Source organism: Aedes albopictus, chromosome 3, assembly GCF_035046485.1.
Source record: "Aedes albopictus strain Foshan chromosome 3, AalbF5, whole genome shotgun sequence".
Classification (NCBI taxonomy): Eukaryota; Metazoa; Arthropoda; class Insecta; order Diptera; family Culicidae; genus Aedes; species Aedes albopictus.
The window spans coordinates 297123328-297137141 of record NC_085138.1 but is presented as its reverse complement, the minus strand read 5'-3'; the positions used below and the strand labels follow the sequence as shown (position 1 = coordinate 297137141).

Here is a 13814-nt window from a genome sequence, read left to right as displayed (position 1 = left end):
GATTGCCAAATTTCAAACGCTTATTCTGAAAATTCACATTTTTTGAGTTGTGCCCTTATTGCAGGAAACCGACGATAAAAGGCCTACACAATGTATGCTGGCAAAATTCAAATCGGCGGAGTGATGTGGTGATTAAAGTTGTTACCTATGTGATCCATTTCACTGAACGCATTCATAAGATGTTAATTAGTTAAACCTTCCGTAACTCGCGCGGTTGGCCATCACTTGAGGGTTGAGTATTATTTTATTTTGAAGATAAATGTTCAACCGTTGTTTGAAAGAATTTTCGTCGAAAGGAAAGAATGATTATAATATTGAAAGGCGTTAAGCCATAGCTTCCCAAACATCATATTGCGATCGCAACAATCATTAAAATAACTAAAATTGCCGCTATGAAATGAACAGATGGAGCCACCGTAGCCATGTGTATTTGACACAACTCAATTGCTGTTAACGAAATTTTAGATAATTTTGATTGCAGTTTCATGAAATATTCTAGATTCAACAATACGTTGTATAGTTACGCGAACAACAATTAGAGGCCGGCTATACTGTTGCTAAGTTTTCAGTCTGTCGCTTTTAATTATCCGATTCATAACTCTGGAGGAATAATTTTCACTGGTCCTGAAAAGGACCTTTTAAATAACAGGAGATTTCGGCAAGACAATTGAAAATTATCCGCACTGAATGCTGGAAGCTATCGAAAACTGCCATCGCTTACTGCCGTGGATGACATTCCTGGTTCTATCAGCTAAATAGCCGAGAGTCATCGCAGGATTGGTGCGCAGCTGCGGAGGTGACATCCATTCCCTTTGACTGATTCAACGAAAATGACGGAAGAAAACAGAGGTCACTGCTTTTATTCCCCTTGATTAGTAGATTAGGCTCCTCCCATTTGGCTGGCTTTCCAGTTTATTTCGTTTGCATGACCCGCCCCGAATGCTCCAGACGCATCAAGCAACTAACCAACCGAGAAATGAGCAAATTTTCATTGAACGGATTGGATAATTTCGATTCACCACCAGCGGGTAACCAAACGATCAACTTTTAAGCGCAAACCGACATTCGGTTCTTCAGATTTGTGCTCTAGAAAATTCTAGGTGTGGCTTCGTCATATATTCACCTTCGAACATTTTCGAAAAATGTTTAAACTTAATTTTAATTAAACAATGTTTCACGCAAAATAGTTCGGATAGAATAATGCGTTGTTAAATTCCGGGTGGAACCATTAGGCCATTAGTGACCGGCTTCATCATTATTGCTGGGCCACCAAGTATTCAATCTTTCACTTCTCAATTGCACCACACTTTTCTCGTTCGATGGAATGAAATTAGCTGATTCACAAACTCTTAAGGAATAATTTACGGTGGTCCTGAACAAGACCGTTTGATTAATTGACGATTTTAGGAACGAAATGGCATGAATTCACCATGTCACGCAATGCGTGTTGGTTTTCTCCGTGCTGAATGATAAACGCCACCGAAAACTGGACCGCCGTGGATTACAATAATGACCAGTTTCACTATTGCTGGCAACGATGCTCTGTCTTTTGCTTTTTGGTTGCACTACATCTCGATCGATGTTGGAAATTATCCAATTAACTCTTGAGGAATCATTTTCGATGGTCCTGAAAAGGACCGGTTTGAATAATGGACGATTTTGATGCATTCACCATGGCATGCAATGCATGTTGGTTTTCGCTGCGGAGTGCGGAGAATGCTGGACGCCGTCGAAAATTGGCCCACCGCCGCTGCCATGGATGCGATTCCAAGTGCTATCATCAGCACGATATCCGAGAGTAGTCGCTGGGTTGTTTTGCTGCTGCCTTGCTGGAGGTGACATCCACCTCCAACCTCCTTGACTGATCCAACGAAAATGACGAAAGAAAACAGAGAACACTGCTTTTATACCCCTAGATTGGCAGATGAAGCTCCTCCCATTCGGCTGGCTTTTCAGTTAATTTCGTTTGCATGACCCGCCCCTTATGCTCCAGACGCATCAAACGATTAATCAACCGAGAAATGAGAAAATTTCCATTGAACGGATAATGTAACCAAAATATTAGATGATTTAGATCATTTTAATTTGGAAAATGTTAGAATTGAAACATTTTTCACGCAAAATGGCCCGGATATGATAATGCGTTGCCAAAGTCCGGGTGGAACAATTAGACGTCATAATTGTTGCTGGCTGAGTCACAGCATTCAAAATCATTCACTTTTCGGTTGTATTACACTTTTCCTGTTCGTTGGAATGGAATTATCCGATTCACAGCTCTTGAAAAATCATTTTCGATGGTCCTTAAAAGGACCGTTTGGATAATGAATAATTTTAGGAAGAAAATTAAATGAATTCACTATGCCACTATGCGTGTTTGTTTTCTCCGCACTAAATGCTGAACGCCACCGAAAACTGGCCCGCCGCTTGCTGCCGCGCATGCGATTAATGACCGGCTTTGCTTTTGCTGAGAAACGCCGCTCTGTCCTTGCTTTGCACTACACCTTTCTCGATCGAGGGTGGAGATTCATCCAATTAACTCTTGAGAAATCTTTTTCGATAGTCCTGAAAAGAACCGTTTGAATAATGGACGATTTTGATGAATTTACAATGCCACGCAATTCGTGTTGATTTTCTCCGCGCTCAACGCTAGACGCAATCGAAAACTGGCCCGCCGCTTGCTGTTGTGAATGAGATTCCTGGTGCTATCAGTACGATAGCCAAGTGTCGTCGCTGAGTCGATGTGCCGCTGCCCAGCTCGAGGTGTCACCTCGACGGTGGTCGAAATGGAACTGACGATCAGCTCTCGCATGATCGCATTCCTTCCTGCATCGTAGTTGCCCCCACGATGCGCACCAATCAGAGAGCGTTGGTATACTGAACGAGAAAATTTGTCCGCTACCCATATTTATAGATTTCAGCGATTTCAATGTCTTACTTTAAAACAACTTTTCAACTATTTATCAATGATTTTCAGGTTCACCGAATATTACAAATTGAACGCGGGAGTTTCATCTCTCGGATAACGGGATTTGTTTATCATTTCGTTCAGTGGGAAAGGTACTGTGAGCGTTTAAAATCTTTCACTCAAACGTAACGCTCTTGGTTTCATAAATTTTGAAATGACACCGGGTATAGAAAACAGAGACGTAGTCCTACGTCAATAAATCACTGTGAAATGCTCCAAAAATACGCTCAAAATTGAAGATGACCCATCTTACCCCGCGGTTGTTCATATGGAGATTTTATTTCCAATGAGAGTGATTATTAAAAAATACCCCAACTTTTGTATATTTATGCTGGTTACCTAACAAAATTATCAAAACATAAGTAATGCGTTCGAAAATGGCACAGACCCACCTTGCCCGCCTCACCCTACTTTTACGAGAGCGTACAGTGGTTTCTGCTTTTAGTGGTGTTGCGTGTACGTACACGTTGCATTACACGAACACTACCTGAGTTACTGGTGGAAAATAGTAAACAAAAATCAGCTGTTCCCGGCAAAATTAAATGGGTATATTTTCAACCAGTAGATTTCTCGCGCTTAGTATCATACGCGCGTATCTACAATGATCGATTTCTCTTGATCGATTTTCTCTTTGGTTAATAACTTACCCAGTAAATCATTTTTGGTGGTTTTTGTTGTTTTAGACGCTAGTCCTAGTTATTTTTCTCCAAAACATACCGAGAGATCATCCGAATATTGGCCGTATTTTCCGGAATAATCCTAAGAGAAAATCGATGAAGATAAATCGATCATTGTAGATACGCCTGTATAATATTAAGCGCAACATTTGCATTAGAATTGCATTTGCAGAGACCTAAACGCTCAGGTAGACCAGGAGGAGGTTCATATATTTAGGCGTTTTCGTTATTGTCTGTAGTCTAAATACATATATACACAGCGCCTTCTAATGCGCATATCAATTGAACACCTCAGGTTCTCCATACAAACTTCGGTCATCAACTGTGAAGGCCCGGTCCAAAATTTTTCAAAAATTCTTTCACTATGACACTTTTAGGGTTCCAAACCCCTGTTCTTTTTTTTTCTTAACCCAAAACAAATTTAGTGTTAAACGGTGTTATCTCCAAGCAGTAAATAAGTTTTTTTTTGTACAAATGCCTTCAGAAATTGCGCAAGAAATATTTTGGAGAATTCCTTCAGAGATATCTCTAGGGGTTCTTCCAAGGAATTCTTCAGAAATCTCTGCAAGGTTTCCTCAGATTTTTTTCTCAAGTTTTCCACCATTATTTTTGTCTGCAAAAATACCTCTAAAGTTTTCTCAAGAATGCTTTCCTTGAAATTACTTGCAGAGTTCCTTCATAAGTCTCTTATTTATTTTTTTTGTCCGAGAATGAAGGTGGTTTTAAGGTGTCTTAAGGTTTTATCCTAGGCATATATCCAGAAGTTGTTCAAGAGATAACTTCAGAAATTTTTTCAGGAATTTTAGTCCAGGAATTCATGACAAAAACAAGAAGGTCTTCTAGATGTTTTCAAAGGTATCTCCACGAGTTTTAGGGGTTTCTTGTGACAATCCTCCAGGATTTTTTTTTAAATTCATGAGGGATTCTTGGAATAACACTTTAGTAATTTTTGGGCAGTTTCTCAAAGAAATTCTTGAAAATTCCTGCAGGATTATCTGAAAATCATCTGCGGGAATCTTTAAACATATCCAAAAAGGTATTTTCATAGGAATCGCAAGGACAATTTTAATAAAAATCCTTCTAGGAATTTCTGCAGAAATCACCGAAAGGAATTTCTCAAAGAATTTTTGGAGAAACAATGGGAAGAATTTGTTTAGACATTTGTATAAGAATTTAAAAAAAAAAACTCAATGGAACAACTTTTAATGAGATTCCTGAAGCAATTAGAAACATTCCGGAGAAGTCTCGGAAAATGAAAATATCTCCTCAAAGAAATTTCAGAAAGAAACCCGCAGGAATTTCTGAAAGAAATCCTGGAGGAATTTTTAAGAAATCCCTGTAGAAATCGTAGGAGGTATATTTTTGAATGAATCTCTGGCGGAATATCCAAAGAAATCTTAGGAAAATGCTTGAAGGAATCGCATGAGGATATTTTAAGAACTTCCTGGAGAAATACCAGAAGAAACTTCTCGGGAAACCCTTGGTTGAATTCCTAGAAAAACATCTATCGGAAAATTCATGGAAAAAGCTCTCTATAAAACACTTGGAGAATTTTTGAAAGTGTTTTTGGAGGAAAAACGGAATAGCTGGAAAAACGCATGAATAAACGTCTGCAAAAATCCCTAAAAAACTCTTAAGATATTTCTAAAAAAAATTCCTCAGAAACTCCAATGAAATAAATTTCTTAAAGAACCCGTGGGGAAATTATTGAGGTTTTCCTTTGAATAAATGCCAGATAAATGGCTCGGGTAATATCTGAAAGAAATCTTGAAGGAATCTGTGTATAAACTCCTGCTAGAATTTGCGGTGGAATTCATTTTAGAAGCCGGTTAGAGGTGAAGTGCTGACGATCAAAACGTGATATTGGTTTGATTGATATAAGAGATAAAAGAAATAATTTCTAAAAAATGTTCCTGGAACAACTGAACAATTTCAAAATTTGATATTTCAAGATCAAACAAATATCTTGTTGCTATTGGTTAGATCTTACAAGATCTTAAGATGATCTGATGATGGAGTAAATTTTAGATATTATTTATAGTTCTTTTATCTCTTATATCAATCAAACCAATATCACATTTTGATCTCAACATCAAAATATGCTATTATTGAGCTCTTTTCCTCTAACCGGGAATCGCTGAAGAAATTTCTACAGGATTTTGTGGCTTAGTCCATTAAGAATTTTCTGTACACATTCGTGTGGACATTTCCAACATTTCCAATGGAATCCCTAGAGTATTTTCTGAAATAAAAAATACCCGAACGTTTTTCTGAAGTAATACCTGGAATATTTTCTGAAGAAACTATTGGAAGAATTTCTTATGAAACTCGTGAAAATTCAAAATGAATCAATGCATTTTCCAACCGAATTTTGAAGCAACAAAACTCAAGAACGGATGGACCGATCAACATGACCCTTGCACGATTCGATTCGTATTCGTGGTGGCTGTGTTTATAAGTACAAAAAGATACAAAAATCAACAAGAAAAGTAAGAAAATTGATAAAGTACTGATTTTTCATGAGCTGGGAAGGAAATCAACACCATCGAAATGGAATCAATCTAGAGTGCGGTGCTATTTTGAGCTCAACAGTTGTCAAACCCCCACAAGACGACAAGACAAAGTTTGCCGGGACAGCTAGTTAATTATAAATTTATGGATTAGTTTCCATATCATGTAAAAACTATTTTAACCTTCCAGGACGCGCGCCATCAAGCAACCGAAACTGCACCGCGTTCGCGCTGTATACGAAAAGCGAGGTTTTTTGGTAGTGTTGTACTTTTTACAACAGCGCGCGCGCTGAAGGGTTAAAAGAACTACGATTTCATTAAAATAATCAGATTGAATAATTGTCCTTCGAATTTTACTTCCGTCTAGTCCACGTCCATATTGAGCACAGCCTGAATTCAATTCCCGGTACACCTTATGCGTTACACTATAGTACATAGGATGGTCAAAAATTATGGTGTGACCGAAGGTGTTTATTCAAAAAACCGATCAAATTCTTCGCAAACCAAATTAAATCATGTGTTCAAAGTACTTCAGTTACTGGGGAAGTTGGTTTTATTTTTTTTTTGCCCACCACATCATAATACAGGGCCCATATAGCCGAGGCGGTAAACGCACGGGTATTCAGCATGACCATGCTGAGGGTGACGGGTTCGATTCCCGGTCGGTCCAGGATCTTTTCGTAAAGGAAATTTCCTTGACTTCCTTGGGCATAGAGTATCTTCGTGCCTGCCACACGATATACACATGCAAAATGGTCATTGGCAGAGGAAGCTCTCAGTTAATAACTGTGGAAGTGCTCATAGAACACTAAGCTGAGAAGCAGGCTTTGTCCCAGTGAGGACGTTACGCCAAGAAGAGAGAGAGATCATAATAAGCCGCTACAGTGCAACGAAGAAATCTTCCTCTGGTTGTGAAATACGATGTTTCGTATGCAGAAACTTTTACTTACATCCCCCTCAGACGAAGACAACTTGTTGTTTACATTTTATCGCCGAGAAATAATGATTTATTTATTGAGTGTGATTCAGTGAAACCTAATTTTGAAGTGCCACAAAGGTAGGTGTAGGTGGGGTGTGAATTGAAGGTTGGTTCAACAATTGAATCTGGTGAAGCGAAAATTGAACGGTGATCTAGAGCAATTGGGCTGGCTTCTGCTTTGGTGCGGTTGCCCTTGTCATACGCAAAACGAGAAAAATAGTGAAAGTCGTAAATGGAGTCAGTAGATTCCTAACCTATATGCAAGAGACTACCGAACTCCGAAGAAACCACTATGGGTAGGGATGGAATGCCGCGCAGAAACTGCGCCCATTTCCGCTCATCTTTCACTAAACTTCTCAGTTTCATTCATTTCACATAAGGGACCATTCATAAACCACGTACACATTTTGGGGGGAGGAGGGTCTGGTTTGGCCAAAGTCTACGCTAAAAAATGTATAGACGAAAGCCTGCGAGGGGGGAGGGGGGTGGGTGTCTGAGATGGTTAAACTTTTCTACGTTTTCTAATTGCTGATGTATTTTGCACCAACATGTTTGTCCGAACTAGGTAGACCTAAGTTATTGAAGAACTCACGGATTTGGCACATTATTTAATATTACCGTCATGAAAGTTAATGAAGTCAGCTTCGGCAGGGTAATAGTTTGCACTAAAGGCATTTCCACATAAGAACTATCAGACGTGTCGAAATGATCTAAATTCAAAAAACAACAACCTCTGTTCAAAGAAGGGAAAATTATTTATCAAAAATTGTTATTCATAAGTCAAATCCGTAAGTTATTTTCACGCATTCCATTCCAATCAACTCACCTTCAATTAAACCTCACCTCAATTTCGCATCTTATCTAGTCTGTCTAGCAAAATTGCGCCCCAAACATCGACATGTGTAAATTTGCTAAAGGTTAATTAATCTCCTTAACAAGAACCACTTGTTGATTATGAAACGATAAATATTCCGGCAGAGAAAACTTAACCACCACACACCATCGACACATGTACGAGATACCCACCAACAAGCTTCGTGAAGCTGGAAAATATGAACAGACGCGCTCTCCCTCCCGATAGTGCAGAACACCGTGCATGAAAACTAATGAAAGGTCAACTGTATGTTAATTTTACAGCACTGGCTGGCCGGCTGACTGGCTGGCTGAGACCCATTCATCATTCACTCGTTAGAGCCTGTCCTCCCGCAACCGCATCGATACGTAGAGAATCAAACCCGTACAGCTTTGCCGTCCAATGTTTGCGATAGCAGGTGGTGGAAATCCTGAATCACCCGCGCGCTCGCTTGGTGAAGACAGCCCGAATGCTGCTACGAGGATATGCTATATCTCATTGCACTACACTGAACCTGATACTTTCCACCAAGCGCTGCAAGCGTGAACATTGTTTCATTTGCAGCGTGGTTGCGCTTTCGGAACCGTTTATCACCACTCGATTCCACTGATAGGGCGAGCGTCAAAGGGAGATGGAGCTACGCCACGGGAAGTGGGGTGTAAAATACACCAACCCCGGGCGGGCCGCGGTCGGCTTCCAGTCGGTCCATGTTTTATTGATTATGAATAAAATTACAAATAATTGTTCCACCGGCAACAACAACCAGAAGCGATGCACTGGATCTGTGGCTGGCTGGCTGGCTGGCTGGGTGCCACCAGAATGTCGACAGCGCAGCATAAATGAACGGAGGCGCGCACGGGACACAATTGCCGCCCGCCCACTTTGGAACACACTCAGTCTGACTGCGGTTGGTTTGGAGGTTGGTTGTGCTGGGCGCTAGGAGGCGGGGTAGGGTGAACATTGACAATGGTACGCGGTGGTAGGTCGATCTGGTGAACAATCCGCGTGTAAAATGCATGGAGGAGATACGTTTTGAGGGAAATCTACCAGAACGCATATTTGGAGCAAAACAAACTTTCCGTCAAATTTGTTATCTACGATACATGTGAGTTGTGAGATACAGATAATGTTTATAAAGTTTGTTAAAAAAGGAATTTCGGTATCGATGTTCAAAATGGTAATTGCTAAGAAGTTGCTGTCTTCAGAAATGCCTTTTCCCGATCAGCTTAGATAGCTGTGTAGTGTCGGTAGTGCAAGCCCGTGCACAAGGGAGGGTTTTTGGGGGTTAAACCCCTCCCATTGCCGAAGTCCCATATACTAGGCGCCCCTCCGCCATTTGCCAAAATTAGGAAAAACCTCTCCCTTGTCACCATTTCTGTGCACGGCCCTGCGGTAGTGGTAGATTTAACTGGCTATAGCACTACTGACTACCTGTCCCAGTTGTAAGAGCTCGCTAGTCAGGTGACCTATAATCAAGCTTCTAATTCATGACGTTATGGGACTTTATGCTTACCATGCCTGGGAATGAATGGTTAAACCCCTAATCGCAAAGGAAACCAGTGGAGTGTCAAGGCGCCCTTCATAGTATTACGCCCTTACTGCGCTAACTGGAGTCGGAGCAATGGTGCAGTGGACGTTGTGTTTCTCCGATACAATTAGCTCTGGGGCAGCAGGGATTACATTCCCGGGGCCTGACGAACCCACTCTCCGCTGGCGAGTCAGCCGCGTAGTCGCCGGAATAGGACTACTAAGCCCCAATACAAGGTTTCAAGCGACCAGTGTCTCGGAATGAGTGATCGAGGGACTAGTGAAGACTGCAGCAGCGGCAGAACCGGTGAAAGTAAAGGTTACGAAGTCTACCCAGATGGAGGCCTTCGCTTTCGCAGGATGTCCAAAAGGTGTGGCGGATGTGACAGTTTTTGATAAGCACTCGCAGAAGCGGGTGAGGCAGCCGTCAGGTGTGGAGCTGTCAGGGACACCAAACCAAGAAGATGTAGGTGACGCATTCGTCATCAAGACCGAACAGTCTTGGCGTCTTGAAGGCGATACTAAGCGATACCAAGCTCGTGGATCTGGGAGCCAACGTGCGCAGTATTAAATGTACTCGTACGGATGAAATTATCCTAGAGCACAAGAACGACAAGGAGCGCAAGGGCACCTCTCTCAAAAGTGTGGCGGAAGAGGTCCTTGACGAAGGGGTCGAGGTGAGGGCTTTTACAGCGGAGGTGACTCTGAAGGTGAAGATCCTTGACGTGATCACCGAAGCGGAAGAGATGCGGAGTGCAGGTGGCCACCACAGTCGTTAGGCTACGGAAGGGTCCGGCAGGGGCACAGGTGACCTTGGTACCTAAGGGCTGTCCATAAACCACGTGGTCATTTTTTTGGGACTTTTCAACCGCCACCCCCCCCCCCCCCTCAATTTTTTTTTATTTGTCCATACAAAATGGTCATTGGCCGAACCCCCCCTCATGACCACGTGGTTTATGGACAGCCCCCTACCTGTGGCCGACGCACAACAAGCGGGTGAGGTGCTCGTTACCGTCGACGGCGTCCCGAAGTCCGTCTGATCATAATCACCAACCGCTCTACAGTGCTCAACGAACATGTGAACTTCCCACCCCCTTTCTTCAGGTCATCCGTGGGCGGGAGGAGCGATCGCTACCGTCTCATCGTTTGTTTTGGCTCTCGTTCTCTTATCGTTTCTCTGGCTGTCGTTCTAACCCCGAGGCACCGGAGCACGTGGGAAGCTATCGGAAAACTACCTGGTGAGAGCAACTTCATCGTAAAAGACTGCTGTAGATTCGAAGACCCTCCTCTACCTTTTTCGGGAATGCTCCCGAAGCAAGGTATGCCCAGACAACTAGAAATCGCATAAGGATATACGCTGTACATCGTATAAAGTGCTATTTTAACTCACTATCGCATATATGTACGGCTGAGTGACAATTTTCATCACATATGATGTTATTTTCTGAACTTATTGCGATGTATCTGGTAAAATCATATAAAAGTGCAAATTAACTTTTTTAATGTATAACTACATCGTAGTAGATGATATTCTGATGTTTTATTGCGACGAACTTAACTTATTCTCAAAAGATTCCGAGCGGACTCGCAAAGTGTCAAATGAATTCGCATAATTGCAAACTGCGATGATTATACGACTTTGCTTGGTACTTTTCTTATTATGTCAGTGAAACTCGTGGTGTACAAACTAAACCGCATAAAAGTGAAAATAAACTCATTGAAATGTGCATTCAAACTCGCATAAGCTAGAATCGTTAACGTTGGTATATTGCGATGTGAAATGTGATAACAATGAAAGAGGTGCTGTTGGAGTGCCAAAAAGCTACAAGAAAGTTAACAGACATAATTATGGTTAAAAAATAAGTTATAAAGTCATCATTTTTGTTTTAATAACCTGATAATTTATAATGGGTGGTGCTAGCAGGAGAGAGGTAGTGATAACTGTGCGGGAAATCACGTTTCGTCATTTTGAGCTCTAGATAGCGAACGGAAACCAAGTGCATTCCAACACTGAGGTGAGTTAGAAGGTCATGACATTTAATCAGTGTGATTCATAAGCAGTGTTTGGTGTTCAGTGAGAAGTGTGGCTCGAAAATCCAAAGGTTCAAGAATTGATTTTTTTTTTCCGAATATTATTAGGTCGCATAAGATGATATATAACGTCGCAATAGTGCGCACCATGCATCGCATAAGATATCGCCTGAATTCATATAGCGTTATTATTTTTCCGTCAATGCACGTATAGCGCCTCCACTTTTGTACGCATAAGGCACTTTTACTGCATCTTATGCGATGTAGCTTTACCGCATAAAAGTACGTATAAAATGAACATAAACTTCATTATACGTGTAAATTGGTTGTCTGGGTGGGAACACTCACTTGCAAAGAGTTACACTCACTTGCAGTTTTCTCAGTTCATAAGCGTGCAATCAAAAAACGATGTATGGACGACTTTTGCCTTGTGATTTTGTCTAAAAGTATGCCGAATAGAGTAGGGGTCGCACACGCATACCGAATTCGTGAGTGAGCTGCGAAGGCAAATCTCCACGAGGTGAATGTAATTTACACTCACCTCGTGGAGACTCGCTTTCACAGCTCTGTCACGACTTTGGGATTCGTGAACGACCCCTACTCTATTCGACAAAGTTTGAGACAAAACTACAAGGCAAAAGTCGTCCATACATCGTTTCTTGATTGCACGCTTCTGAGCTGAGAAAATAGCAAGTGAGTGTAATTCTTTGCAAGTGAGTGTTCCCATCCCTGACCGTGTGATCGATGCCAAGACACGCCCTGGACGGCCACCCAGCACCTCATCCGAACCTGCCACACCCACGCCATGGCCAAATCTGCTTCATTGGGTGTAGTACATCGGAGAGTTTCAAACGTGAGTCAGTAAATGTTCCATTTCTCCACACCATCCGATAACTCTTCCTTCCTTTCAACGCCCTAGGAGCAAAAGAGATATATTGCGCCCACTTTGGAAGCTGCCGTTTGTTAGACCAACAGCTTGGATTCTAGGCCGGCCTCCGTCTGGGGCCGCACGAGCTCCCAAGATCAAAGGTGCAGGTAACGCAGAACCTGAAGAACCACTGTGATGCAGCTAAGCAACTGCTTTGTCAGGCGGTTTCTGAATGGGGGACGGATATCGCCATCATTGCGGGTCCATACCGAGTACCCGCCGGCAACAGCAATTGGATCGCGGATGGGCCCAGAAAAATGACAGCGAAATGGACGATGGGTAAAAACCCTGTTCAGGAGTTGGTGTCTACTAGCTATGTAGGCTTCGTGGTCGCCAAAGTAAACGGGGCCTTCTTCTGTAGCTGTTATGCACCTCCGCGATGGTCGATCGAGTAGTTCACGCAGATGCTGGACTGGCAGGGCGAAGGCCGGTGGTAATAGTGGATGACTTTGCCTGTGCCGTGGAATGGAGAAGCCGGTTCACGAACCATTTCGGTCAGATTCTGCTAGATACACTGGCCATACTAGATGTCGACCTGACTAATGTCGGTACCAAGAGTACCTTCAGTCGAAACGAAGCGGACTCGATTATTGTTGTTACTTTTTGGTATCCTGGAATAACAAGTAGTTCGAACTGTAGAGTAGACGATGGCTACACTCACAGCGATCACCTGGCGGCTCGACTACAACAACAGCAGGCAGCGGATAGAGGAAGAGGCAGCTAAGCCAAGGTCAAGCCCTCGTAGGTGGAAGACATCATACTTCAACGATGAGGTCATGAGGTGTTTACGAAGGTGCTACGCTGTGAGCTGGTAGTGGTGCTATCGCGTGTGACTGGCGGACTAGAGCGATTGCGAATCTTCGCGGCACCTGTCTACGGGCTAGGCAACGGATGTAATGAGCACGAACTGAGGAAGAGCCAAACGAACGCTGCGGGTAATGTTCACCGCTGCTAAAGTCACACTGAAGACCAAGATAAGGGCAAACAAAAAGACCTGCTTTGAGGGTTTCTGTATGAGTACCAATGCGAATCCTTGGGGTGATGCCTACAGGATCGTGATGGCCAAGACAAGAGGTCCTCCTACAGAGCAGTCTCCAGAGATGTTCGCTTTAGTTCCGGGTTCCATGCTGCAGCATTATTCCTTTTATATTTAATATTAAACATGTAAGAAAGAATACTTTACCCTCATCTCCCCAGCTTATACAGCCCTATTAGTTCAAACGCTACAACAACGGGTTCAGGTGTAGATTGGAAACACTTTACATTTAGTTGCCGACTCATGGTCGGTGCTTGTGTTCAGGATATCGACGATACGATGGTTGTCACCTTACTCGAGAGATCGCC

The 13814-nt window shown here is 42.5% G+C and overlaps 1 protein-coding gene across 1 annotated transcript in view; it reads right to left on the bottom strand.

Moving 5' to 3' along the window:
• Positions 1–13814, bottom strand: part of LOC109418656 (Kruppel-like factor 2) — a 575512-nt gene that overhangs the window by 379039 nt on the left and 182659 nt on the right. The gene's annotated exons all lie outside the window — the stretch shown is intronic.